This window comes from Bos grunniens, chromosome 16 (assembly GCF_055505025.1).
Source record: "Bos grunniens cultivar Pamir isolate PY7600 chromosome 16, Bosgru_T2T1.0, whole genome shotgun sequence".
In the NCBI taxonomy this organism is placed as follows: Eukaryota; Metazoa; Chordata; class Mammalia; order Artiodactyla; family Bovidae; genus Bos; species Bos grunniens.
In genome coordinates, this window is record NC_141180.1 from 28,285,839 (window position 1) to 28,302,395 (window position 16,557).

At 49.4% G+C, this 16,557-nt stretch overlaps 1 protein-coding gene across 2 annotated transcripts in view; it reads left to right on the forward strand.

Annotated features, from left to right (window-relative positions):
• Nucleotides 1–16,557, forward strand: part of KAZN (kazrin, periplakin interacting protein) — a 1,338,251-nt gene that overhangs the window by 920,477 nt on the left and 401,217 nt on the right. The gene's annotated exons all lie outside the window — the stretch shown is intronic.

Sequence of the window (16,557 nt, forward strand, 5' to 3'; positions counted from 1 at the left end):
TGGCATCACTGACTTTATGGACATGAGTCTGAGTAATCTCTGGGAGTTGATGATGGACAGAGAAGCCTGGCATGCTGCAGTCCATGGGGTTGCAAAGAGTCAAACTGAACAGACACTGGGCTTGGGGACACTCCAGTAGATGTACACGGTTCCCCATATGACATTGCTCCATCATTGCCCAGTGAAATACCAAGGGGAAGAACTCCCTTCTGTACTGTCAGCAGGATGGTCACTCCCCCACAGGCTGCCCTCTGCCCATGCGGTTAAAGGATTATGGGAGAAGAATGCAGGGATCAAGGGGTCCAGACCTGCGGAATGACACCTCGTTCCCTGGCCTATGCCCACGTCTTGTGCACCACTCACTCCACAGGTTGGAACTGTTAAGGGGGCTGTAACCCCCTAAATTAGCTAGCACGCATGTACTGATGCTGTTGTTGTTTAGCCAGTAAGTCATGTCTAACCCTTTTGTAACCCCATGGACTGTAGCCTGCCAGGCTCCTCTGCCCATGGGATTCTCCAGGCAAGAATGTTGGAGCGGGTTGCTATTTCCTTCTCCAGGGATCTTCCTGAGCCAGGGATGGAACCCATATCTCCTGCTTGGCAGGCAGGTTCTTTACCACTGAGTCACCTGGGAAGCTACATTGATAACTTATACAAGTTATCAATGTATGCATTGATAACTTATACATGCATGCATTGATAACTTATACAAGAGCTGTGAGCCTGAAATTTTGCTTAGGCATCTTGCTTGTTTTACTGAATACAGTTTAAAAAACCTTTCAAAAGACATGTTAATACACAACATGTTATACATAATTCAGTTTTCCTTTAGCTATTAATTTTGCAGGCACAGTATTTTTAATTGCTACCATTGCCGGGCTAGCCCCCACCATGTGAACCTGAGACCTCAGAGGGTCTGAGGACCCTTCCCTCACCTCCTTCCTCCTCATATCAGTGTCTGAACCCTGTATTCAGAAGTATTGATGAGTGCTCCCCCATGTGCCAAACCCTGTGCTCAGAAAAGCAGGAAGAACGTGAATAAAGCAGCATTTATCTCCAGGGAGTTCACAGCCATGAACAGGGAATTATTATACAGTGTGCTAAGGGATTTGTATAGGGAATTAGTGGCATCAGCAGCCTGGGGGCACTGGGGAAATGATGCAGGCATTTTAGACAGAGGAGAAGCCAGAGCCTGGTGAGAAGGTAGGGAACTGTGTGATGTGAAGTGGGTCAATGCTGCTGAGTTTAAAGGAATAAGCAGATGGTGCGGACAAGCCAGGTCACGGAGGAGCTTACATATCATACCAGAGAGATGCGTGGAAGAGTCCATGAACAGGGACGTCTATGAACAGGTGGTCCAGGGGCTAAGACTCCATGTTCCTGGTGCAGGGAGCCTGGTTCAATCCCTGGTCAGGCAACTAGGTCCCACACGCCACAACTGAAAGCTCGCATGCCACGACTTGAACATCTCGTATGCCGCAACGAAGCCCTGGTGCGATCACGTAAGTGTTTATAAAAATACTGTATTAACAAGGGGGCTTCCCAGGTGGCTCAGTGGTTAAGAATCTGCCTGCAATGCAGGAGACTTGGGAGATGTGGGTTCGATCCCTGGGTCAGGAAGACCCCCTGGAGAAGGGAATGGCAACCCACTCCAGTATTCTTGCCCAAAGAGTCCCATGGACAGAAGGAACCTGGCAGGCTACAGTCCGTGGGGGTGGCAAAGAGTCAGACATGACTGAACATTCGTGTACATGCATATATATATATATATATATTTTTTTTTTTTAATGGCATTAAATCTGGGCAAGTGAGGAATTTGGGCAACAAAGTAGTGCTTCCTGCCCACGGCATCCTCTTGGGGTTGGTTTTGCCAATTGTTTTGCCTGTGGTTCTCAAATTTGAACCTGCTTCAGAATCATCTAGAGGGTTTGATAAACCCAGATGGCTGGGTCCCACCTCCAGAGTTTCTGATTCTGGAAGTCTGGGGCAGGACTAACAGTCAGCTTCTCTAACAAGCTCCCAGACAAGGTTGATCCTGCTGGCCGAGGGTCCATACTCTGAGAACCACGGCTTCATGAGGTCAACCAGGGGAAGCGGTGGGCCCTGAAACCAACAAGGAAGAGGGAAGAGGCCAGGAGCCACATCAGAGCAGCTGCCCACAGACGGGGTGTCTGTCCTCAGGTTCACACTCTTGCTCCCAAGTGATAATTCCCCAGATTCATCTAGCTCGTCTTGGCAACAGCTATGTTAAAGAGACAGAGTGACCTCCTTTTCGTAACTGTATATAACTTGACTGCCTCTGGAAACACTTCCCTTTGTGTGTCTAATCTTCTCTGTCCTCTTGGAGAGTAAACACTGCATCTTGAAGCCCTCTTCCTCATTGGTTTACAGCCTCTCGCGGCTTTCTGGTCACCTTAGGTCGCATCATCTGAACACAGCAGTTTCACAGCCTAAATGCCTCTCCTTAGCCTTCCTCCCACCCTCGAAGTTCATGATCCATCAAACACTTCTGCTCATTGGAAGTGTTGGTATAAAGGAGCTTGGAGACAAAGCTCTTATTTGATAAAAGCAATTTGCACTCCAGACTCTGAAATGTTCATTTTTTTTTTCTTTCTAGTTATTTATTTTTAGAAGCAGCAATTTTTTTTTTTAAACACCGAAAACATTTTGTACTGGGGTCTAGCTGATTAACAATGCTGTGGTAGTTTCAGGTGAGCAACAAAGGGACTCAGCCATACACATACGTGTAGCTTTGTTATGTTGAGACCACGGTCTTAGAGACTCAGCCATACATATACCTGTAGCTTTGTTATGTTGAGACCACGGTCTTAGAGACTCAGCCACGCTGCCCCGGGATGATGCCTTCTGGGCTAGGCAACTGCCTGCCACCTGCCTTTCCTTCCTTCCTGTCTCCTGTCATACCCCATTCTACTACGTTTCTCACCAGAGGACCCAGCAAGGAGACAGGCTGCTTCCTGGAGCCCAGAGCTATCAGAAAAAATGGAAAAATGGGGATCAATAAAGCAGAGTTGCCAAAGAACCCAGCCCCTTTTCTCTGGAGTGGGAGGCGAGGCTTCTCCAAGATCCTCCCCAAAGACAGTTGTGAGTCTCCCATTCCTGATACCTACGGAACAGCTGGGAATCTCAGTCAGCAAAATCAGGTCCACTTCTTGGACACATTTGGAAGATTCTCCAGTAGCACAGGTGTGCATGTGTGCTAAGTCACCAGTTGTGTCTGACTCTTTGTGACCCTGTTGACTGTGGCCCATCAGGCTCCTCTGTCCATGGGATTCTCCAGGCAAAAATACTGCAGTGGGTTGCCATACCCTCCTCCAGGGGATCTTCTCAACCCAGGGATCGAACCCACGTCTCTTCTGTCTCCTGCCGTGGCAGGCAGGCTCTTTACCACTAGCATCACCTGGGAAGCCCCTCCTATAGCACATCTGTCTCCAATTTCAGCTTCCAGCCCATTTAGCCAGAGTGGTGGAAATATGCCATCAATCCATTCAGGTGGGGGTGGGAGACACTTGAAGTGCCCACGGGTGAGGGCTGGGGTAGGGGTGGAGGTGGCAGGGGCATCTGCTCCTGCTGTCGTCTGTGTACCCGGACATCTGCCGAGCCCTCCGTCATCCCATCTGGCCTTCAGCCGGGAGCCACCAGCTGCTACTGAGCTGTCCCTCAGGGCAGGCGGCTGGCATGCTGCGCCCAGGCTCTCCCCCTGCTTCTGGAGGTAATTCCGCTTCCCCACCCATGGGGCTTCAGCAGGCTCATCTCCCAGGGCCCGGCCCAAGTGTTATCTTCTCCACAAGAACTTCTATTAGCAATAGCACTCAGCATGAGCTGTCTTGCTCAGAATCTGTTCAGTGGATCTGCCTCTGCTGCAAAAAAGTCCCCTCTAGGGGCCAGCACCAGCCTGGCAAAAGAGGGGGCAAGGTTGGCTAAATTAAAATGCAAAGAATGTTCACACACCTGGAGATGGCAAACCCCAATCCTGGTAGGAATCCTGATAGGAAACAGGAAACAAGCCCAATCATCTCCCCGTGCTTATGTGTGTTCAGTCGCTTTAGTGGCACCTGACTCTGCGACCCTAGACTGTAGCCCACCAGAGTCCCTAAGAAAAAGAAAATGGGCGAGAGCTTTTGAATTCATGAGGGCATAAGGAACTGACAGCTGGAGCTGCAGTTCAGCCCTGTTCGTGTCTGCTCTGACCATAGCACACACATGGAGAGAAAGCCCCAGCAGATGACTCGTGGATGTCCCCCAGCAGGACAGAGGTAGAACCCTAACCCCCATGGAAGTCCCTAGCTGAAGGTCTAGGCCATGAAATCCTTGATGGACAATAGGAGACGGTGGTTTAGCTGACCCCTGGAGAGCTGTTCTCCTTTGTAAACTTGAGAGACAGGGATGGGGGCTTCCCTGCTGGTCCAGTGGTTAAGACTCCGTGTTTCCACTGCAGGGAATGTGGGTTTGATCCCTTGTCCCACCTGCCACATGGTCTGGCCAAAGAAAAAAGGCAAGGATGACCTTGCAGATTCCAGGCTGGACCCAGGAAGACCTGGGTTGCTATTGGACCCCAGGCCTGAAGGCTCAAATTTTTAGTGGGAAGCATTGTCCCTCCCCAGCCCTCCCCGGTTAGCTTGAGGCTTCAAAGGGCTTATTGTCAGGCCTGTGTCCATTTCAACAAATATATGCATTGTGCCTGACCCTATGCTCGGCCTAGGGAATAGAGTAGGGGGAAAAACAGGCTGATGGCTGTTCTCTGGAGCCTAGTGGGGAAGGGGTGTGCCATCCAAAACTTAGCAGCAAATAAAGAACTCGGTTGTAGGTTGTAAAAGCTACGACAACAATAAAAACCGGCAACATGAGGGAAAGCGATGATGGACAGGAAAGCTGGTTTACAACGGGTAGTAGCAAAGGCTTCTTTGAAGAAGTACTAAGGGGGGAGCCAGTCAGCAGTGTGCTGGTAAATGCTTACCAATCCTGTCTTATTTAAAAAAAAAAAAAGAGCACTGATTAATAATTTGCCAGCTCCCACCAATAATTACTCCCACCATGGCCGATTTTGAGTTGATGTCGTGAAGAGATATGCACAGTCAGCTCTAGTGAGCTGGTGTGAGCCATGCAAAGATCTGGAGAGTAAGTGGTCCAGACAGAGGAGACAGCAGATACAAAGGCCCTGAGGCAGGAATAAGAATGCTGTGTTCAAGGAGCAGAAAGATCAGCGTGCTCTGGTCATAGGGAGCCAGGGGTAGGAAGGGTTATGCTGGAAAGAGGCCAGACCACATAGGGCCTTGTGGGCCACACGAAGGAATTAAGGATGGGAAGAGTCTTTGGAAACCATCAGTGGCAATGCCAGTTGCTGGGATGGTGCTACCAGCAATATCATGGACAATGGCAACAGTGGTAAGACTGCATGATGAGGACCAGAAGGACTTGCCCAAGTCATTCTTGATAAGAGAGTCAGAGACCCTGCTCGCAGCCCCAGTTCAGCTCCTCTCCTCCTAGTGTCTGATGGAGGCGTTTGTTTACTACCTAAGAGGAGTGACTGTTTCAGCTGGAAATATATATATTGCTGTGACTAATGTGTCCACACACCCATCCTCTGCTTGCAAATGTCACCGAGACGGAAGTTGAGCACGTGCGTCTGGCTCGTATCCGAAAAAGCAGCAGCCCGACTCACCAGGGGCAGTGAGAATGCCGGACAGAGTGCGGCACAGCGGCTTCCTCGCACCTGTCTCTCCCCTATTTTAAGAGTCCGGCCGAGGGGCCAGGAAGGGACCAGCGAGAAGGGAATGAACAGTACTTAGCTCCTAGCCAGGCATAAGCGCCTCTAAGAAGTGAGTCCAGATCTGGGCTGGGGACGCCTGCTTGACAGTTCTGCCTGCCGTCCCCTCTCTCCACCAGAAGCCTCCACCGACTCAGAGGGGCCGGGCAGCAACGCGCTGGCTTCAAAGGGAAGTGTGTTGCGGTGGAGAAGCCAGAGGAGGTTTCAATTAAGGCTGCTGATTTATTTATTGGACTTTTCAAAAGACGCTTCCCCCTTCCCCATGCCCTCTGGGCCTGGGTATATAATTTAAAACATGCATCATTAGTATGATTTTTAAAAAGCATCCTCCAGGCCCACTCTACCAGGATCCACACTTAGACTAGAGAGGCCGTAGAAGAAGGTGGTTGTCTTGCCCACCCGTCCACCCATCTCAGGACAGTTCCGGTCCCTGGCTGTCCCTCCACCTGCACACCAGCATCTCTGCACACCCCGCCCCACCCCCACTGCATCTCAGCATCGCTGCCTCCCGACGATGTCAGGTGCCCTGGGTGTGTCTCCCGCTCCCTTCCCTGGACTGTGGGCCCCGCTACCCTGCTGTTTTTTATGCTGCAGCATATTCTGGCCTCTGGTCGATTCTCCCATATGAACAGATGGGTCTGCTGTTTGCTTTTTCATCACCGGTGCTCCTAGTACAAGACTGAGGAAAAGGAGGAGGAGTGTGACTGGGAGGAGGGGCCATGCCCGTGTTTACTTGCCATTCCTCTTGGGTCCTCAGTTTGGTGTTTTTAAAAGGTTCCGAGGCTTGGGCAGCTCAGGAGGTTGAGGAAGAAACCTGTTTCAGGGGGGTCTGAACTTAGGAAATTTGCAGAGGGCTCAACGGTTTCTAGGCTGCTCTGAAATTGTTTGCAAAATTTTGACTGTGGATTATTTTTCATCAAGAATGTTGAATGTAAAGCAATTATCCTTCAATAAAAAATAAACTAAAAGACAAAAGAAGAAATTATGAAAAAAAAAAAAAGAGGAAAGTTGACAGGTTGTATCTCATTCGCAAAGGGTTTTGTGGTTTTATGGCTCCTGAAAGGTAAAAAATAAAATATCAAAGGTATAGGATGCCCCCTGACTGACCAGACAAGATGAAAACAAAAATCTGCACACAGTTGCAAGAGTTCCGTGCACTCCCCCATGAAGTCCCATCCCCAACCCCCAATTTATTTGTCTCAGAGCTGGAGTTGTATATGGTGGGTGAGACCCCCCTACCTCTTATCTCCTAGTTTTCTGTTTGGTACTCTTTGCTTTTTGAGGGTCCCCTGACAACACACTGTTTTAAGTAAAATGTAAAATAGTTTTGGGGCTCTGCTGAGGCATTTAACCTATGCTTTTGGTCTGTACCCTCCTTCTAAGATCCCTTTTTCTTACTGTTTCATCTTTCTTCACCCAAGAATGAGAAAAACAGAAATTTACACCTAAAATTCTTCACTCACACATCACTCCCTCACACACATGTGAAATTTTGTCTGGCAGTTTTTTGCTTACTGTTTTCTAGATATTTACTCTGTTAAGCAAACAGTCCTATTTAATGATAATCCCATCAGCTAAGGATTACTACAATTTAAAGGTGAAGAAACTGAGGCTTTAAGGGGTGAAGATATTTACCCAAGGCTGCTGCTGCTGCTGCTGCTAAGTCACTTCAGTCGTGTCCGACTCTGTGTGACCCCATAGACGGCAGCCCACCAGGCTCCCCTGTCCCTGGGATTCTCCAGGCAAGAACACTGGAGTGGGTTGCCATTTCCTTCTCCAATGTATGGAAGTGAAAAGTGAAAGGGAAGTCGCTCAGTCGTGTCTGACTCTTCTCGACCCCATGGACTGCAGCCTACTAGGCTCCTCCGTCCATGGGATTTTCCAGACAAGAGTACTGGAGTAGGGTGTTCCCAAGGCTATAAGTGTGGAAATAGTAGGGCAAGGATTTGAACTTTGGTATGAAGTCTTTGAGGTCATACCTGAGAACTATGGGCTCTTTACTCAACACACTCAATACTTTGGCCACCTGATGCAAAGAACTGGAAAAGAGTCTGATGCTGGGCAAGATTGAAGGCATGAGGAGAAGGGGACGACAGAGGGTGAGGTGGTTGGGTGGCATCACCAACTCAATGCACATGACTTTGAGCAAGCTCTGGGAGTTGGTGATGGACAGGGAAGCCTGGCGTGCTGCAGTCCACAGGGTCGCATAACTCATCAAGTGACTTTTTCATAGCTGGCGGAGGTGTGAAAAAGTGGGAGGGAGGCTTAGAGGATTATATCGTCTGCTGACCCTTTATATGAAAGGAAATACCTAGAGTAGGGAAGAAGTGCTCCCCATGCCAACCACCACCAGCATCCTGTAACCCCCATGGGTCCGAGACACTGGGTCCCTGTGGACAAAGTTCTAGAGCTTTCATCCTGCCATGAAAGCAAGCAAGTACCACATCATTGGAAGGACAAGTGAGTCAGGCCAACTTATGGTCATTGGTATCACCAAAACCCTGGCATCATTACAGACTCACTGTCCATGGGGTCACAAAGAGTTGGACATGACTTAGTGACTATCACTTTCGCTTTGGGGGTTTCCTTGATGGCTCAGACAGTAAAGAATCTGACTGCAATGCAGGAGACCCAGGTTCAGTCCCTGAGTTGGGAAGATCCCCTGGAGAAGGGAATGGCAACCCACTCCAGTATTCTTGCCTGGAGAATTCCACGCACAGAGGAGCCTTGTGGGCTACAGTCTGTGGGGTCACAAAGAGTCAGACACCACTGAGTGACTAGCACTTTCACTTGAGTGTGCTTTTGAAAAGTCTAGTGAGTCCTCTGCAAAGCTGAGAAGTGTGTCCATGGGGCCATGGGGAGTGCTTTTCTTTGGGTTAGAGAGTCTCTACATCCTACAGAGACTGGAGGTATTTTTCCATCTTCTTCTCCAGGTTCTTCTCTATGTTTGTCCCCTGCTCTCTCCCACAAGAGAGGACCTGTACAGATAATATCAGTGAGTTCTGCCCACAGGGGGTCCCAGCAGGAGCTCTGATGGAAAAAGAGGGCGAGGTCAGAGCATTCCCTGGACTCACTCCTTCCCCAGGTTGTCACCGTGGGCCTAGGCCACGTCCCTGCACCAAAGGTCCCTGCAAGGCGGCTTCCCCACTTGCCATTGGTCTGCGCCTACAGCTGGTTACTTTCTATGGCCCCAGTTCCTGCTCTGTCCTGCATGGCTTCTGGCTTCTGTATTGGTTTGCTTGAGCTGCCTTAACAGAGCACGGCAGACTAGAGGCTCAAACCACAGAACCCTGTCATCCCACAGCCTGGAGGCTGAAGGTCTGGCGTGTTTGTTTCTTCTGAGGCTTCCCCCCTTGGCCTGAAGATGGCCGTCCCTCTGTGTGCACCTGGCCCCAGTGCCTGTCCCCCTACTTCTAAGGACAGCAATCATATTGGACCCCACCCAGTGGCCTTATTTTAACTTGATCACCTCTTTAAAGACCTTACCTCCAGATGGGTCACATTCACAGGTACTGGGGGTTGGGACTTCAACACAGGAATCTGAGGGTACACAATTCAGCTCGTCACACTCTCTATTAGTCAGTTGTCCTAGTCTGAATGTGCCACCCATTGCCCGCTGCCTGACGGATAAAGGAATGTGCTTTGGGCTGTTTTTTGGTACAAATTTGTGCCAAATCACCTACTTGTCTCCTCTGCAAGCCCGGGAATTGGAATTGTAGTGTATAAACTGGGACTAAGTTCTGCATGGAGCCAGCAAAGCCCTGTTCACATGAAGCCCCCATGCTTGGTCTCTCTTTGGGACCATGCTCTTCTCTTTAGGCAACTTCCGAAGCCACAGCTTGCATGGCGTTTTCTAAAGCAGCAGCCCCCAACCTTTTTGGCACCAGGGACCAGTTGTGTGGAAGAGTTTTTCCATGGACCAGGGCTGGGGGATGGTTTTGGGCTGATTCAAGTGGATTACATCTATTGTGCACTTTATTTCTATTATTATGTCAGCTCCACTTCAGATCCTCAGACATTAGATCCCAGAGGTTGGGGACCCCTGTTCTAACGTCACACCCCCGACCCGGCCCCCCAACAAATGATTCTCAAACCAGAGCACGCTGATGCAAGAGAACCTTTGCCTGAGCATCATCAAGCTGTGACTGGTGTATATTCTCATGACAGCTGAAGATGGAGCCTGTGATGGTGAGGTCTGTCGGGTACAATGGGGAGCGTGGGACACAGCTCCAGGCAGGTGAGAGGAAAGGGCCTGGCTTCGTGTGACCAGATGAGAACTTTGCATTTGGAGGTAATGAGTAGGTACCTATGAGGATATGAGGTGGTTACAGTTCTGCTTCATCTACAGCAAGTGGGGATGGGCCAGAAAGCACAGGTTGCAGTAACCATGGAGGCAGTGTCCAGCCTTCTGGAGTATTGGGAAACAGTCCCCATCCTGAGATCGATGCCAGGCCATTCCACTGGCTTCCTGGTGTTTGTAGATCTCTTTTCCGGAATTCTCCAAGCCCACTTGATAGTGGTATTGTTCTTCCTTTAAACTCTGTATTTCCTTTCATTCACAAACGTAACTCCCCAGCTCACCCCGTAATGCTATTGATGAGCCTAGGGATTTGTTTTTATTATTTTTTAGTGTTCTGGCATCATCAACTGCCACTTTGGATGCTTTGCAAACTCTGAGATTTTGTTCCAAGGCCCCCTGTTCTTTTATATTTGTTTGTTTGTCCTGTAAATTATCAGGAAACCTAGACCATATGTTTCTGATTCATTGATGCCAGAGTCATCAGTGTTTTGAGTAGTTGTTTGAAGTCTGTAAAGGTTTTATGTCTCTGGTTTGTGTTCCTCTTTAATTAAATGCCTTTTCCTAACGGCCATAGAAAACTCCTGGATTCACTTAAGGAGGAAGAAAAGAGACCGAGCGAGACAACTGAGAGAAGTGCCCCTAGCTCCCAAGAACATGATCGAAGCCTTGTAAGAGAGAAAGCCTCCCCCCGAAGTCTGGCAGTAGCCAGGATGTTGCCCAGGGCCCCCAGGAGAGTGCCTGGGGGGCCCTGCTCCACCGTAAGGCGAGTCTGCCACTGTGGGGGGCCACGGCCCCAGCCAGGACTCACTTTCCCAGGAGGAAAACCCAGAACCCACGGAGGATGAAAGGAGTGAGGAAAAGGGGGACATGGAGGTTCTGGAAGGTTGTAAAGGCTCTAGTAATGGAGCCCAGGACCACAAGGCTCCTGAGCCCTTCAGCAGCCCAGTGTCTGAAAAAGGGAACCATCTCCAAGGAGGACGTTACTTATTCAAGTGTCTGATAAACGTTAAGAAGGAGGCAGATGACGCCTTAGTTGAAATGCACTGGGTTGAGGGTCAGAACAGGGATTTGATGAACCAGCTTTGTACTTATATACATAACCAAATTTTCAGGCTTGTTGCTAGTTAACTCCAAAATTCTCGCACAGTTGGGAAAGTTCTATAAAGCAGCTTGCTTTGAAGAGTGGCCTGGGGGGGCAGTGGGGTGGCAAGCTGAATTCCATCATTAGCCCACTAGTAACATTATGTGGAATTGTCTTAAAAAAACAATAAATGAGTCCATTTTTAAACACCTGCCTCCTTTAAAAAAAAAAAAAAAAGAATTACAGGGCATTGTAGTATGGTAGTTCAGAGAAAGAGTTGTGGTGATCAGAATCAACAAAATGCCATCGGTAAACTCATAAGGGATTTAAACCTGACTTAAGCTGATCACCTTTGGAGATGGAAATGGCAACCCACTCCAGTATTCTTGCCTGGAGAATCCCATGGATAGAGGAACCTTGCGGGCTGCAGTCCATGGGGTCGCAAGAGTTGGTCACGACTGAGTGACTTTGACTTGACTTAATTAAATGCAGTTCATCCAACACATAGGAGCCCTACATGCCAAGCACTGGAGATGCAGGGAAAATTAAAACACAAACCCTTCCTTCATGGAACTTGCAGCATGAACCTCCCTGCCACAAGCTGATGAAATGAAATCGGGGTGCTAAGTGTTCATTTTCAAACTCCAGGTCCGTGTGTGTGAGCAGTTTCCAGATCCCGCTACCATGGCCTTTGTTTTCCCTCACCATCTCAGGCATTTGGATTTCTTCTTCCCAGCTGGAGTCACTTCAGCAATGCATCCCGGAAGGCTTGATTCACTCTGTTCGAAGCCTTTTCACTGCTACCCCCCAAACACCTGGTTGTGCCTTTCCATCAATGTGAGGACCTAAGCACCAAAGTTTGCTTCTGTATCCGTGGTGCAATCAGATTTAGGACTTTTGATTCTGAAGCTCTGGGGAGTAGAATTCTAAAGAATTCTGGGAGATAGTGGGACTTCCCTAGTGGTTCAGATGGTAAAGAATCTGCCAGCAATGCAGGAGACCCGGGTTCGATCCCTGGGTCAGGAAGATCCCCTGGAGAAGGAAATGGCCATACATTCCAGTACTCTTGCCTGGAGAATCCCATGGACCTGGTGGGCTACAGTCTATGGAGTCGTAGAGAGTCAGACACAACTGAGCGATTAACACACACACATACACATTGAGAAACAGTGAAGGACAGAGAAGCCTGGCACACTGCAGCCCATGGGGTGGCAAAGAGTCGGACACAGCGAGAGACTGATCAACAGTGGGAACCGGTGACATCCCACTTTGCTGATTCTATTTCACAGACTCAGAGTCTGATCCTGACCAAGGAGCTGATTTACAGCCTACTCTCCTGGGTCCCTGTTAATTTCATCAAAGCACAAAAACTTTCTTCCTTTAATTACCACATGGGGGATATTAAGATCTTGTTTTCCTAAGTAATTCCCATGGACTTGTCTTTTCATCCTAAACGTGCCAAGTGTCTGGTTAAGAATTGTGTAAGGTTGGCATCAGGAGGTTTTCACACAGTCTCCACTCTGAGCCACATAAAGGTCTTCTTAGAGACTCTGATCTGTGGAGCAGAGGGTGCCCACAGCTCTGAGCACTCAAGCAGCAGCCGTGGCTCCAGCCACATGTTTGAGAATAGCACCATCCAATCAATAGCAACTGGTTCTCACCCTGCGGTATCTCCTTTTGCCTGAGTGACATTCAACTGGTGGCAGCCAATACGATCATTTCAAGGAGTTTGGTTGGAGAAGCGGGGGGGTGGTTGTTCTGTGAAGTTGCTCATCTGTAGGCTTCATCAGACTTTTTGTTTGTTTGCTTGTTTTGTTTTTTATCATTTTGTTTGCCCTCACCGGGCCCTTAAGTTTAGAGCCACTTTTTGAGCATTGAAGTAAGCAAACTCATGAGCATCTCATTTACCAGAGCTGTGTTTTATTCCGTCTGCATCCAGAGTCCCTGGCTCAGACAGTGGGCAGTGGGGTGTGCTAGGGGATGACTCTGATGATGGTGATGATGAGGCTGAAGGTGTCAGATACTGTTTTTGTTTTTTTGAGGGTTTAGCATTGCATCAGGGGCTTCCCAGGTGACACAGTGGTAAAGAATCTGCCTGCAAGGCAGGAGACCTGGGTTCGATCCCTGGGTTGGGAAGATCTCCTGGAGACTGGAATGGCAACCCACTCCAGTATTCTTGCCTGGAAAATCCCATGGACAGAGGAACCTTGCAGTCCACAGTCCCTGGGGTTGCAAACAGTCAGACTTGACTGAGCACACATGAGATAGCATTTCAGCAGGCACCAGGGCAGGTGACCTACCTGCCTCTTCTCATTGAATCTTAACAGCCACCCGAGGAGGTGAGGTTCCATCACCGCCTTGTTGCACAGATGAATCAGATGCTCAGAGACTCCATGATCTTCCCAAGGGCACTTGCCAGTGGATGGGAAGCTGAGATTCAAACCCACATGGGTCTCACTCCGGAGCCCAAATTCTAGCCTTGAATTCTGAAACAAAAGACCACATTCCTCACATGCAAAATGTTTGTCCTTCCAGTTCTGTTTCTTCCCTGTCTAAGGGCATATGTGAGGAAGGATGCATTGAAACCAGCCTTTATGAGCCACCATGAGGAGCCTGGTGGGCTAGAGTCTGTGAGGTCACAAAGAGTGGGACACAACTGAGTGCACGCACGCACACACACACACACACACACATTGAACTCCTGACTCAGAGCCATGAACACTTGGACTGAAAAGTCCCATCAGCTCTGTAGATATGGTTCTTGGCCTGCCCGTGCTGCCAGTGGCCAAATCCTCAGGGGAGAGGGGGGCGAAGTGCCCCCTAAAAAGGACACAGTACTCCTTTCGGAAGCAGAAGCTGCACCAAACAGCCCACCAAGGAAAGTCATTCAGCTGGCCCAGCAGCGAGAATAACTAAGGCTGGACCTTCCTACGGGGAAGTATCTGAGAGGCTGCTGCTTCTAGGACACTGTCATGAAGAGGGGACAGTGCTAAGAAATGCCATTTCCATCCTTCCCAACTAATAGAAGCAAATTAGACAGAAGGTCAGCTGGAAAATGAGCTCATGTGTATTAGTGTCTTTCAGGTGCTGAAGTCACTGTCATATGCAATTCATTAATGTTTCTTATTTCCTGAGATAGGTTCTCTGCTCTGCAGTTTACACATGAGGAACACAGGGCTCAGAGAGGTGAAGACAATTCCCCAAAACTGAACAGGGAGTAAGAGATGGAATGAGGATTCAATCCAGGGAAGGTGTCTGGACTTCCCATCCTCTTGCCGCTGTGCGTGTGACACCTGCAGGCCTTACTGTGTCAGAGATCACGTGTTGTACACTGTAAAATCATCCCCTCCATTAATTCATACTGTGTCCCAGGCTCTAAAGACAGAGAACATGCCAGACACAGCCTCTGCCCTCGACAGTAAATAATGACACAGTGCACAGTCAACTGCTTATTTACAGCTGCAGTAAGTGCCACCAAAGAGAAGGCCGTCTGTCTGAGAGTATGTTCATGATTTACCCACGTCTCCCCATCTCTGTTGCTGGTACCCTGGTCCCAGCCAACGTATACCTCTCCTGAGGTTCTGCAGTCCCTGAATGGGTCTCTCCACTTCTACTCTGGCCAATCAGAGGGATCTCTTAAACTTAAATCTGATCACATCACTGCTCTGCTCAAGCCCCTCAGAAGCTCCCACCCCAATTAGAGAAGAACTCAAAGTCTTTCCATGGCCCACAGGCCCAACCTCACTCCTCCTCCTCCTCCTCTTCTTCCCTCTTACCCACGGTGCTAGAGCTGAACCGCACTACCTCCTGTTGGCTATTTCCTGCACACCCTAAGGTGGTTCCACCTCAGGGCCTTTGCATTGGCTGGCTGATCTGCCAGGAACCCCTTTCCCCTGGCATTAGCCTGGACTGACCCCCACTCTCTTCAGGGCTCTGAAGACCAGGGTTCTATTATGGTTGCCCCACCCTCCCTGTCTCCTTTATCCTACTGCTTTCTTCTTTTTAAAAAAATTTATGTGTTTCTTTTTGGCTGTGCTGGGTCTTCGTTTCTGCACACAGGCTTTCTCTAGTGTGGTGATCGGGGCTACTCTCTAGTTGCGGTGCATGGGCTTCTCCCAGTGATGGCTTCTCTTGTTGGGGAGCCTGGGCTCTAGATGCACGGGCTTCAGTAGCTGGCAGCATGTGGGCTTGGTACTCACCAGCTCTCAGTCTCTAGAGCGCAGCCTCAGTGGTTGTGGCACACAGGCTTAGTTGTCCCACAGCATGTGGGGTCTTCCCGGACCAGGGAGCGCACCCATCTTGCTGTATTATCAGGCAGATTCTTATCCCCTTTGCCATCAGGGAATTTCTTTTCTTCCTTCTTTATCCACACTTCCTAGTCTTGACCTCTGGGACTGACCAGTGGAGGCTGCCCATGATTGGAGCCCAGATCTGTGCAGTCTGGTCACCCTCATACCCATTCCATGTTGTTCCTACCATTTAGCCCAACTCCCAAGTAGGTAAAGGCACTGCCCTCTGCTCGGACACTGGCTGGACAAATCTCTTCTCGAGAAGCATCTGGTGGGGCCATCTTCAGAGCAGGTGAAGAGTATTTGAGCATCCTTGTTCTCAATTAGCTGGGTAATTGGCTCCGCACTGGATTTCTCACTGGCGGTGTTGCAGAGGCACTAGTAAAGGAATTCAGAGGAAAGGGAAAATATTTCTAAGCGGCAAGATGCTAGCTTGCCCCCAGAACCTCCTGCCAGGTGTGCAGCATACTTACAGAGTGCATATGGTGAGTGGCCGGGACTGGGGATGCTTGTCATGACTGCAGGCACCGCCACAGTCCACCCTCCATGTCCCTTCCTCTCACATCAGGTCATTTCCATCCTCTCGTGAGCTGCACATGAAGGTCTTGAAGGCCTTTGAGGAGGGGTTGCTGTATGTAACAGCAGCTGCTGACCCTTGAGGCACAGCTTGACTGCAGTGCCTGCTCTGTGCTCTTCCCGTGAGAGAGAGAGAGATGTGGGTGTGTGTTGGGTTTCTTGCTCTTTGGGCAGAAAGACAGTATTGAAGCCACCCAGTGGGCTACCCGGTGAATGCGGTAGAGAATTGACTCACAGTTCTCAAGCTCATTTCATCTTGAATGAGGATGCTGTGCCCTGCCCCCTGGAGGCTCCTTGAGGATTAACAATAAGAGCCAACAGCATCTGGGCTCCACCAGCCTGGTTAGCACTTTGCATACACCTTGCAGAGGCACTAAAAAGCCTCTTGATGAAAGTGAAAGTGGAGAGTAAAAAAGTTGGCTTAAAGCTCAACATTCAGAAAATGAAGATCATGGCATCCAGTCTCATCCAGTCCCATCACTTCATGGGAAATAGATGGGGAAACAGTGGAAACAGTGTCAGACTT